This window comes from Dermacentor silvarum, chromosome 3, assembly GCF_013339745.2.
Source record: "Dermacentor silvarum isolate Dsil-2018 chromosome 3, BIME_Dsil_1.4, whole genome shotgun sequence".
Classification (NCBI taxonomy): domain Eukaryota; kingdom Metazoa; phylum Arthropoda; class Arachnida; order Ixodida; family Ixodidae; genus Dermacentor; species Dermacentor silvarum.
In genome coordinates this window covers 46462073-46475193 of record NC_051156.1, presented here as the reverse complement: position 1 = coordinate 46475193, position 13121 = coordinate 46462073, and the positions used below count along the sequence as shown (strand labels likewise).

At 47.5% G+C, this 13121-nt stretch overlaps 1 protein-coding gene across 1 annotated transcript in view; it reads left to right on the top strand.

Annotated features, from left to right (window-relative positions):
- The first annotated feature begins 2025 nt into the window (after window positions 1-2025).
- LOC119444327 (ATP-binding cassette sub-family C member 3-like) overlaps window positions 2026-13121 on the top strand; it is a 321860-nt gene continuing 310764 nt past the window's right edge. Inside the window, exon 1 of the mRNA XM_049663273.1 lies at window positions 2026-2100. The gene's annotated coding sequence lies outside the window, so the exon portion shown is untranslated. The remainder of the gene's footprint in view (window positions 2101-13121) is intronic.

Sequence of the window (13121 nt, the reverse complement as noted above, 5' to 3'; positions counted from 1 at the left end):
CAGCTACGATTTATATCAGGTAACCTCGCGATATGCGAAAGACAAGTCCAGCAAGGTGCCTAAATGGGCAAATGGCTTTAGGCTAAATCCCAGCAAAAGCTCATACATCCTTTCATTAAGAAAGAGAGGCTTGATCCCAGATCTCGACATTGAGCTAAATGGGCCCCACATAAATGTGAACAGAGAACACAAATTTGTAGGCATAATTTTAGGCGCAAACTGTCATTCTTCTTCTTCTTCTTTCTGGGGTTTAACGTGCCAAAACCAGTTCTGATTATGAGGCACGCCGTAGTGGAGGGCTCCGGATTAATTTTGACCACCTGGGGTTCTGTAACGTGCACTACAATGCAAGCACGTACACGGGCGTTCTTGCATTTCGCCTCCATCGAAATGCGGCCGCCGGGGCCGGGATTCGATCCCGCGACCTCGTGCTCAGCAGCGCAACGCCTTAGGTGACTGAGCCACCCGGGCGGATTGCAAACTGACATTCATATCACACATAAAGCATACTTACGTTCTGGTCCGGAGGCGGCTGCGTAAGGCGCGGCTCGGTGCGGTCGCGCGAGCTCTCATTTCAAAGCGATCTTGAGAGCTATCAGTACAGGATCTAGGCGCACCGAGGGCTGATGGATGCGTGTGCGCTGTGTTGTAGTCGCTTAGTTCGCATTGACGGGAGACGCAGCACGAAGGGCAATTCGCTCGCTGCATCTGCAGCTCTTTCTAATGCCATCGTTCTGACAGCGCGTGTCCGCCGTCATCGAGTGGGATGGGGACATGTTTGCATGAGCGCGCGTGACACCATGCTTGTTAATTTAATTAATGAGCGAATGTTTACCAGTTTACATGGCCTATAAAGCTACTAGCCTTACTTGGTATAGTTTTGTGATAATTTTTAATGATAAACGATGCTTCGCGTTTCGGGCGAAACTGCGGAATGTTTTGAGGTAAAAGTAAACAGAGGAGCTGTCGCTGTTTGCTGGCGACAGCTGCCCTTTTTCACTTGGTTATTAAGACGAAAGCCTTAGGTGTCTATGTTGGCGGTGCCTTGGCGGTGACCTCTCCGTCACGTGTAGTGACCATGGCGAAACTGTGCCGTGACCAAAAATGGCTGACGCAGCAAAGAGCAAAATCACGCATATAATGCTATGATTGACGTCACATTTCTCAGAGAGGATCCTGTGAACAAAGTAAATTAGTGGCTTTCAAAAGAAGATTTGGTACATTTGGGTCTGGATGGGAATCGAAACCGGGCCTCCGTAGTGCGGAACGAGCACGCTTCTCTGAAGCCACAGCTGCTCCACAGTTGTGGCTTACTGAAGGTGTGCCTAGTGCGTGACTGATTGCACACGTCACGTGGTCACATAGACGCGCTTGTGCCACTGCTCGTCTTCTTCCACAACTGGCTCCGATGCCGCTGATCATGCTAGCGTTCCCATACTGCCCCTCGCGCTCGTGCCACTGCTCGCGCGTTCGTCGTCGTCTTCTTCCACAGCTGGCAGGCTTCTGCTTTCACGTTTTACAAACGTGTATCACTTGCTTACTTTTTATTATATGTGAGTGCGGTATATAACATTGTAATATAAAAATGTGCTATGGTGCACTGTACAAAATGTTCTGCTTTCAACTTGTAACTAAACCACATAAGAGTGTAAAGCTTAAAGAATGTTCGAAATGTCACAGCCTGGGGACACTAACCACGCTGACGCGTATTTCCCGCACTGAATACTTTTCCATTATAGTCACTTTTTTGCTTCTTTAAGGGATGTTTGCGATGGTGTGGTTCAACAGTGACCGCAGTAGTATAAAAGCCCATGCCAGAAATGGGAAACGAATAGTTCATGAAATAGTGAACAAGTGTGCATGCACATGCGGTCCTTGACAGTATGGGCTGTTTGTGTTGCGAAGCGGAAAAAAAAGAAGCATGTGGCAACGGAAACGCAACACATGTTAAACTTCAAACGTTCGTATGTCCTCCATTTGGAATATGGTGCCTGTCCTTCCCCTCTTTTTTCTCTCCTTTATGGTGCCTGTTCTCGTAGCGAAACGCTGTGTTATTTACTCCTCCCTCACGCTGCTGCAATGGGAAGATATGCGTACTCGGTGAGTAAAAACAATTTGATTATGCTTTGATGAAATCTATATCAAATTGGAGTGGAAGTTGACGTTCAAAAAAAAAAGGACAGCTGACTTCAGCAATTACTTCTTCTGTAAGCTCACCTGCTACGACAACACCGTTCTCCCACAATGTTCTTGTTATTCTTACACATTATGGCTTAAATCGACTGGGGGAATTGACGAAGACTCAGGTGGATAAGACCTAATGCACAAACAAACGTGGTTGTGATATTTAAGGCTACGTCATTCATTGTGATGTATCTAACAATAGAATGTAATAGTTCTCGCAAATTCTCAAGTGAAAGTTAAATTGTTAGATGCATCACAATGGAGGACGTAGCCTTAATTATCACAACCACTTTATTTTACTTTGCCTGCTTCTCACTCAACTATTTCCTCTCACACCACTACGGGACTACTAAAAAACCTAGCACTTTAGGGTTGTTAGTTAGGGGGGAGATGTGCAGTCTTATAAATCATGTTTTAATTTAGAGTAAGAATTTTAGGATATATACACGAAATATAATACTTATTTCTGGGCATGGTACTCTTGCACTCCTTGAATAATTTACAGACCAACTGTTCGCGATATTCGATCAGAATCTTTTCACGTGTGCTCTCTTAGATGTAGCGAAAGCGTTTGACAGCCTGAACCACAAGATATTGCTAAGTAAACTGTATTTTGGGGGGATTTCGTGGGCCTTTTTACAACATTCTCAAAAAAATTACTTGAGTAACCGATTTCAAGTGGTCGCTATTGATGATAAGGGCCTTTTCAGTTCTAAGCTGTCGTTGAATGCTGCTGTTCCGCAGGGGCCAATTTTATCGACATTGTTGTTTGACATCTTCGTTAATGGCTCGTCTTTGGCAATTTCCAAATGTTCTGTGTTCCAGTATGCTGATAACACTATGTTACTGGCAAAACATCTTTTTTACAAAACGTCCGCTACGTTACGTGTACAATGCAATTCTTTGGTTCACTAACAATGGAATGATAGTCAATGCCCAAAAACACAACTTGTGCGTTTTTTGGCTCCCCACTCAAAACTACTGTAATTAAATTGCCTCTCTACTTACATAAGTCGAACTGTGTTCCTCGTAAATGTACTCCTATTCTATTAGTAGGTTGCGTTAAATATCTTGGAATATTTTTATAGTAACTTATCTTGCCAACATCACTTGTCACTCATGTGTTCAAAATTGAAGTCAGTCCCTTGGCTGCTGTGTATTATGAAAATTGGTGCGTCTCTCTGGGTAAAAAATGATTGTACATGCATAGGGTTTACAGTGTATGGCACTAGTCTTCGAATTCTATTCGGATCGTTGGAGATGTAGGGTAGACAGGATTATGAAAAATATTCTTTAAAATGTTGCCTACGATTCCCCAACAGTAACAGCTGCAAATATCTTCCGTCAACGTGGTCTACTGAATTCTGAATCGTTGCTCATTGAAACAGTTGTCAAACATTATTGTACTTTCGCATTAAAAAAAAAATGCCGCCACAAGGGAACTGCGTAAACCCGTCCGTTATGTGGTACCTCGTTCATCCACAAGGTATGGTGCGGCCAGACGTTGTGCACAACCTGTATGTGCCGGACATGTTTAACAAGTTACCGGATGAAAATTTTACCGCGACTTCACAAAGCACGCTGAAAGAATTATTGAAAGAACTGTGGTGAAAGTAGCTTCCAGAACACTTTGGCATCGTAATAATTACTGCTTCAACTTTTGTTTCAAGTCGAATAACCAAATGTTATCTTATCGTTATTTTATTCTCTTGACATTTTTGTTTTCGTTTTGTCTGTGTGTCACTGATGTCTATTTTCATTCAACGTATGTATCATGCTCATAGGCACGGTACTACAAGCCACCTGACGCTTAGACTACCCTGTTAGTGTTCTGTGTTTTTTTGGTGCAATTATTATTATTATAATATTATCAGTATAAGTTTACTAAGGTTGTGATATTACAGAAACATTTGCGCTGCTTATATAAGCAAATTAACGCTTTCTCTTATTTCTGATGCACGCAACATTCTTTCTGTATGACATGGTAAGGCAGGTTGCCCAATTCGAATTACGTACACGGCAGACTTTGTAAAATACGTGTTATTATTTCTTGCGCGATGTTTCGCACGCATTAACAATACTTCACTGCGTATTGAGCAGTTTTCTGCTGTAACGCAGCTTGTTGGAGCCGCAGCTATCTGCAAAAAAGAGGCGACAAAATATTTTAAGTAATTACTAACATATCTCGGCACCCCCGTTCTTCTCAAAAGGGCGAGTAATCCGTGTCCATCTCTAAAATATTATTCTAAAGCATTCGTTATTAACTGATTGCAGTACGGCTTTGCTAAATACAAGCAAACAAGCTTTGCTTGATGAAAAAGAGCAAATAATGTATGGCTTTGGGTCACAGCTCCTCACTTTGGGCATTTGACAAACGCCAAAGTTCCAGACGGAGATTACTAGTGATGTTAAGGTTATAAAAAGTGGACAAAAATAACTTGAATCAAAAGTTTTTGATATTATGAAAAGGCTAGACGCACTACAGGAAAAGTCGCAAAACGTTGATAATGTCAGCTTGAAAGTTTCTAGCCTGACAAAACCAATTGAAGAAGTTAGCGCTCGGAATAACCTTTTTGAATCTCGTTTAAACGAATTGGAAGATTGGTCACGCCGCGACAATCTAATTTTCGATGGTCTCCCTGATAATATTTAAACTTGGCAAGAAACAGAATCAAATATAACCACAATAACCACAATGGCTTGTTCGCCTTCCTTCTTTCTGACAAGGATCCTGCTGTTCTCGCAAACAAACTTATAAGACTGCTCCGTTGCCTTTGTCTTGGCCAACCAGAGCAGTTTCTTGTTGTGCGGCGTCAAGTTGTCGAAGAAACAGATACCGAGAAGTTTCGTCTTTAGTAGTGGCCTCTGTTCAAGCCAGTTTTCTTTGGTTGCTCGCAAGGCAAAGCGCGCAATAATGACAGGAACCTTCTCAGGCTTTGATGGAAGCCTGTGCACGGTGTCTAGGCCCCTCTCAATTACCTCCGCTATGAGCCTGTGCGCAATATTATTCAGCTCGGGTACTAGGTTCTCGCCCTCAGTTGGTTTAATCCCGTGAATTTCCAGATTCTGGTGGCGACTGTATTGATCTAGGTCGTTCAGCTCCCTTTTCAGCGCCCTTACTTCTTCAGCCGATGAGCCGCTTTCAACTTTTCCTACTCTTGCCGTAAGTTCACTAATCGTTTTTCCCTGCGAAGTCACCCATGTCAAAAGCGTGTCGTGACTGGATGACAGCTCTTGAACGGATTTTTCGATGCTGACGACAGTTTCCTTAACCGACATGAACTTGAACGTGGGTTCGAATCCCGCTGCCGCCGGTTACCCACTGGTTATCCAAAATGTGCACAGGCGTGACCCACGGCCTGACACTCTGCTATCCTTGGAAGTGAATCGCTCTGGGAAAGAGGCCCGCGCCATTTAAATCCCGTCGACCCTGTGCGCGAGAGTTTACACTCAAACTTTGCCGCGCGCTCTGACTCCGCCATTGCCCGCCCGCCACAAACCGCCAGTCAGTGTTTACCACTGACCACCTCAACATGAGACGTGCTTTGCACCTCTACACCTAGTTGCATGTTGCGCGGTTCTCGCCCACAGACCGCGTGACTGGCTCTCACCGCAACATGGCTGATGTGCCACCCGTCAAGGCACATCACCCATGTTGTGGTGAGAGCCAGTTGGTTTCGTGTTCGGATCACGTCCGGGTCACCACTGTTGATTGCTAGCGCGGGCAAAGAGCAATGAGACCGTGAGCGATGAGTTCCAAAGACTGAACTTTTTTTATTCTCTCACTAGACACGGGGAGGCGCGTGCGCCAACGGACTTGCATTTCGGGTGCTTGACGTGGTGTTCAAGAGTGGCGCTATAAACTAGCCATTTAAACGCGCGCCATTTATAACGGCGCGCGGATGGCGTTCACTACCAGCTCATTAACTTTGCTCAGAAGTAGGAGAAGAACGACTACAGCACTGAAATTTAAAAAACCAACCTGAAAGGTTGGTTTTCTAAAAACGGGTTTTACGTGCCAAAACCAGTTCTGATTATGAGGCACGCCGTAGTGGAGGGCTACGGATTAATTTTGACCACCTGGGGTTCTTTAACGTGCACTACAACGCAAGCACACGGGCGTTTTTGCATTTCACCTCCATCGAAATGCGGCCGCCGCGGCCGGGATTCGATCCCGCGATCTCGTGCTCAGCAGCGCAACGCCTTAGCTGACTGAGCTACCGCGGCGGGTAAGAAAACAGGAATTACTTGAGCCCGACAGTCCACCGCTGCTGCTTCTTGCTGTGTAGCGAGAGCCTGGACCCGTGCGGTCTTCTTATAAGCTTGGGGAGCTGACGTAGGTAGCGGCGTTCCAGCCAGCAGGGTGCGCAGGCGCGTTGGTTAGGGTCGACGTCACGTGTCTGAAAGGCGTTGACGTAGTACTTGCGCTCCAGGCAGCAGGGCGCGCAGGCGCGGTGGTTCGGGTCAACGTAACTTGTCTGAAAGGTTAGAAAACATGAATTATACCCGTGCCACACGGGCAACGTAAAGTGCACTTTGAGCGATGCACTTCAGCGCGCTGAGTGTCACTTTGGCGGCGCGCTGCTACACGAGGAAGAAAAGTGTTCTTTCAAATTGATGGCCATGGCCATCGGGAGTGAGACGGGAAAGCATATATTTGTTAATATAAAAATCTCTGCACGAAAACAGTTGATTATTGTTAGCAACAATATTTACAATCCACCTTTACAAGCGCCGGCAAGGACGGCAACTTGACCAGCCACAGTCAAAACGACTCGATCCGGCAAACTGCGCAGTCATTACCCTGCGTGGTCGTGAACATCCCGAGAGCGAGAGCAGTTTTTTGCTGTTCTTGTTTTTTTATTTTTGCGGCGTGACAACTTTATTATCTTGTAACGTTAGCAATTTAATACTTATGTTTTTCCTCATTGGTAATGAGGCTGCACACTTCGCCGCCGCGAAGTGTGTTCGCCGAACACACTCGCCGGCGAGTGCGCTTAGCCGTGAGTGTCACTAAGCGTTCCCGTGTGGCGATCTGCGAATGACATTAGCCGCGAAGTTCACTCGCTCAAAGTTCACTTTACTTTGCCGGTGTGGCACGGGTATTACTTCAGCCCGACAGTCTACCGCTGCTGCTTCGTACTGTGTAGCAGGCTGAGTTGAGGTACCGCACTAGCACGTGTAAATTATAAATTATTCTTCTGATAATGTTTTATATATACCCGACTTTTATATAATGAAAAGAAGATATTGGTGAGTCAGGGCATGTCCAGTGCATTTCTTCGCTTCGCCCGGTCTTTGTGAGCGCTGCACCCACCGAAAGACGGCTACGAGTGCATTCTTGCATTTCTTACGATGAACAATTCTGCAGATGCCACAGTAAGCACTGAGAAATGTTAGCTGTTCCTTATTTTTTGCTGTGAACTACTGTGGTCATGTGATTGTGCTCCGTTTCTTTGTCTATTTTCTTTTTCAAGAGAAGCTTGTTATACCTCACAGATTTCGGTGGCGTCCATGCATGCAAAAAATTATCACCAGCAGCATTGGCTCGAGCGACGTCGTCTTCTTCCGCAGCTGGCTCGTTGGCGCCCCTCGGTTCGTGCTCGTGCCACTGCTCCCGCGTTCGTCGTCGTCTCCTTCCACAGCTCGCTGCGTTGCCGCTAATCATTCCAGCGTAGAATTTCACGTCTCTTCTGTCGTCGTTATGGGGAGGCCGTGTATACGGGGGTATGAGCCATTCACTGTCTTACGTAACAGACAGATTTAATTTTGAAGCATTTTTATGGAAATCAATTCATAATGAACGCGCTCGGGAAAGGGCTCGTCATCGACGTGCTTATTCTAGCGTGAGGGCTTCCGAAGCCCAGGCAAAACGTGAGCGCGGAGACCCGCCCCGAGATGAGGGAGCGCGATGTTGAGGCCAAACATCATCGAAGAGCCGCCGACCCTGAGTTGCGGGAGCGCGATGTTGAGGCCAAACGTGAGCGTTGTCTTGCCCTCCAGGAACCCGACAACGGTGGTACACGCCTCAGCAACGCTAGCGCCACCTTTGCCGGTGCGACGGCTAGGTTTAAACGTGAGTTTCTCAACCGGAAATTGGGAGCCAGCTGGAGTGCGTGTGACCGGTCGTGGTTTAAGCACAACGTTTAAGGAACACCGAAAAAACACACAAGTTTCACGTACCCCCATTTCTTCGACAGGGGAGGGGCTACTGTTTATTTTTAACTTTCTAGAGCCACTCTTCCAAACCTCAATGTAGGACAGCAAACCAGATTTTACAGCGAATCTGTATATGGCTACGTCCCGGCAAAAGGGCGTACGCCGACAGGGCGAGTAGATAAATGTCGCAGTTTCACCCGAAAGGCGAAGCATCGATTGCGATAGAAAATTAGTAGAGAGCTATACGGAGTAAGGATAGTAGTTTTATAAGCTGTATAAACTTGGACATGTAGCAGCACCAGCAACGCGCAGAACTGTTGTCGACGCCGTGGGCGTTTTGCCCGCGTTCGCACCGAACGCGCGCGGCGTTGGTGACTTTTGCCGGTGTCTCTGGCGGCGGCTCGGAGGTTTTCGACAAGATCAAACGGGACACTCGTCGAGCAGTGTCAGAAGTCTTTACCACCTTCTCGCCTCGCAACATTTTTATATAAATACGCATTCGGTGCCGCAGCTAAACGTCGCCAATCAGGTTGATTACGGTGTCTTTACTTGCTGCTTTATTTAGATGTACTATAGAGTCATACATATATATAATCATTTAGAAAAACACGTAACAGCTTCGCTGACTGCGCTTCTTCACATAGTGAACGGGCACTAAGTTTTTTTTTTTGTCGTGACTGACCTGCCCACCTTTCCCTTTTATTTCATCTCTCGTCTACCTCGCAACACGTTTGGCGCGTCTATGTTCTAGCGACTTGCTGCGCCTAGCTTTCTGCAATGGTCTGTCTGAAGTTCGACTTCTCGCCTCCTGTTTTATGCTCCCGATTCTAATGAGCTGCGTTTCTATTACTATGGGTTGTGCATGTGAACGAATAAAACCCTTTGGCCAGCCGAGCTGCGTTGACATTACGAATTTGAGAGGCGATTGTGTAAAATGCGACTTCAAATTGTGCCAGCTTTGTATCTGCAGCTGGAAAAAAATATGACAGGCCCATTCCAAGAGCTCGCCCAATTGCCGGAGTTGGGAGTGGGAAAAAAGACGCTGCGATGTTCAGCTGTTGCTAGAGCTATTACTAAATTTCAGTCAAGCCCATGCGTTGCTCTAAAAAGCACGAATTAGCTGGATGTTAGGTGTACACTTCTTACTAGGCGAATTGAAACTCCTGCCATATAGTTTTACCACACAGACGGGACATACCAAATGATGAAGGAATAGCGCGTCTCACAAACGATGTGCTTTAGTTTATGTAGGACAATAAATATATACTACGTAAAATATTCAGAGCCTTTCTACTACTGTGCAGATTGAAGCCAGCGAAGCTGTGACTACCTTTACAAAAATTTCGTTGAGAAAGCATTGAAATACCATTGCTCAATGTTGACTATCGTATTGAAAACTCTTCAATATTGGCCACTGAAATTTTATTGGACACCATATGGCAAGTAAATATTGGGTGGTTGTTATGCTACCATTGAAAAAAGATTGTGCTTAGGCATACCATTGGGCAATTTTCGTTGAATTACTGTTGGTTTATCATTGATGCAGCATTGTAAGGGTGCTGTGATAGTTGTGTTGACTATTTGTTGAGTCATTATTGACACAGGATTAAATATACATTAGGTCACAGTTGCGATATCATTGAGATTCCGTAACCCGCCATTGAAATATGATTGATATTGCTACGAGAAAGACATTCAGCCTGGGGCAGACGACGAAGAAGACGGTTCTGTCTGGTGCTGGTGGCTGTCCACCATTCTCTCAAACGTGGCTGGTGTGTTGCAGAGACCGAAAGGCATGACCTTGAATTGGTAAAGGCCGTCAGGGGTCACGAAGGCGGTCTTCTCGCGATCCAGGTCGTCTACAGCCATTTGCCAGTAGCCAGATCGAAGGTCCAGGGATGAAAATAAGGTGGCACCATGGAGGCAGTCGATGGCGTCGTCAATACATGGAAGAGGGTACACGTCCTTCTTGGCGATTTTGTTGGGGTGCCGATAATCAATGCAGAAACGCCAGGAACCGTCTTTCTTCTTTACTAATACGACGGGAGAGGCCCAAGGACTAGATGATGGTTTGATGATGTCCTTCGCAAGAATTTTAGCCACTTCTTTTTGAATCACTTGGCGCTCTGATGCGGACACACGGTAAGGTCGACGGCGAATGGGCAAAGAGTCGCCAGTGGTGATTCGGTGGGCGACAATCTTAGTCTAGCCCAGGGGTAAATCACGAATGTCGAAAATGTCGCTGTATGAGGCCAAAACCCTGCAAAGAGCGTCGGCCTGGTCAGGCGAAAGGTCTGATCCAATCATGTTGCGAAAAATGCTGTCGTCGGAGCTTGGTGACGGGGAAACTGCAGCTTCCTCAGGTGCAGTTATGGTGACAACCTCGACGTCATGGTCTGTTATAGCGGTGAGGTGGGAAAGCGACATCTTGTGGGGCAACACTTGGGGGGTTAGACCAAAGTTTAGTAGCGGGAGGAACACACAGGTATCAGCTAATGTGGCGATGGTATGTGGCACAGTAGCATTGCGCGTCAGGCGGACGTCTGTAATCGGAGAGACGATACAGTCGCCGTCAGGAACGGAAGGGGTCTATGACAAACACACGTACGTGACGGCTCGCGGCGGTAGGCGAACAAAATCGGTGGGGATTAAGCGGCTGACGGGCGTTTCGCAGGAATCTGATACAAGAGGAAGATCGAGGCAGAGCGTTTCCGAAGAACAATCAATTAAGGCCGAGTGTGCTGAAAGAAAGTAAAGGCCAAGGATAAGGTCGTGGGGGCAGTGAGCAAGGACGGCAAGAAGGACAACAGTGTGACGACCGGCAATGCTGACACGGACGGTGCACATTCCGATCACTTGAACAGCACCACCATCGGTAACAGGTATTGTCTGTGTCGTAGACGGCGTCATAATCTTCTGCAGGCGGCGGGGTAAAGGGTCGCTCATAATAGACAAGTGTGCGCCAGTGTCGATGAGGGCGGTCACAGGAACATTGTCGACTTTGACTTCTAGGAGGCTATGGTGAGTGGGTAGCGTCAGTAGAGGTTTTTCAGGGGACGATGGCATTGCAACTTCACCTCCATAAGCTGCATTATCTAGTTTCCCTGCGGCGATCGTGCAGAGAAGGACGGCGAGGAAAAGCGGCGAGGCTGCGGAGAGCGGGATTGGCGGCGTTGTGGCGACGAGGAGCGGGAGAAGCGGCGAACAGGAGCAGTGGCGTCAGAGGGAAGAGGCTCGTGGGAGGACGACGAGTTGTAAGTAGAGGAACCAGCGGCTGGACGTCTGAAAGGAGTAGGGTACATGGAGGTCTGGCGAGATGCGTAGGTCCAACGGCGACGGCAATAAGGAGCAATGTGCCCGGCCTGATGACAGGAGAAGCAGATGGGCTGATCGTCGGGCGTTCTCCATTCCGCAGGATTGCCGAAGGAAACGGGAGAGGTATAGGAGCGTCGAGCGGGTCCAAAGGAATAAGGCCGAGCGTCAGGACGAGTCAGTGGGCACGCTCATGGAAGGCCAAGATTGGCAAACTCCTGCCTGACGACAGCTTGAATGAGGGGCACCGATGGCTGCGATGGGTCACTGGTGTGGGGTGTAAACACTGGTGGTTGAATAGGTGCAGGACAGGCAGCTTCAATCTCGCGACGAACAATGCGAGTAACGTGGTCACAGGTGGTCGGCTGGCGGACGGCATCACACGATGAAGTTGCAGCCGTATTGGGCAGCCGGGTGAATCTCTGGGTAATACGGCGGCTCTTCGCGTGTTCAAACCGCCGGCACTCTTTGATGATTGTGTCGGTGGTATTAACGTTGATAGAGACGAGCAGGTTAAAAGCATCATCGGCGATACCTTTGAGCACATGAGAAACCCTCTCGGAACTCAGGCATGTGCTCGTCAACCTGGCGGCAAAGAGCGATAACGTCCTGAATGTACGAGACGTATGACTCGGAGGATGTCTGTGCACGAGTCGCAAGTTCATTCCGCGCAGCAAGCTGCGGACCAGTGCTGTCACCGAAAAGGTCGCGGATCTTCTCTTTAAAAGAGTCCCAGCTGGTAACGCCCGCCTCATGCGTCTCGAACCACACCCGCGATGGGCCATCGAGGTAAAAAAGAACGTTGGCGAGCATAAAGGTCGGGTCCCACCTGCAGCCGGCGCTGATCTGTTCGTAAAGGTTGAACCATTTGTGGACGTCAACCCCATCCTGGCCGGAAAATACGCCAGGATCACGAGCAGGAGGCAGAACGATGTAGGTCGGAGCCACGGGAGGGGCAGGGGTTGAAGAGGATGTGCCTGCTCCGACTGACATGTTCGCAAGCGTGATGAGGCGGCCGTTGCGGAGCTCCGTGATGGAAACGGGGAACTAACCAGCACCTCCACCAAAAGATGTTACGTAAAACGACACAAGGCGGGACTATTGACACTGTATTTACAGTATGGGAGAGACACAGTAGCCAAGATGGTGGACAGCCACCAGCACCAGAGAGAACCGCCTTCTTCGTCGTCTGCCCCAGGCTGAATGTCTGTCTCGTAGCAATATTTTGTTGGGCTAGTGCATCATTGTTCATTTAATTTTGAAATTTACTATTCACATTTGCATGCCCCAGTGCCTGTGCGTAACTTTCTCTAACACAAACAAAGCAAAGGAGAAACTGACCTATTTCAGGTACCTTTATTTGCACCAAAAATACATGTATATGAAACATTACAGTATATAAGCCACAAGTGCATGGAATCTGAAAACATAGGCTAGTCCCTACAGCACTCTTAACAGTGCAAATA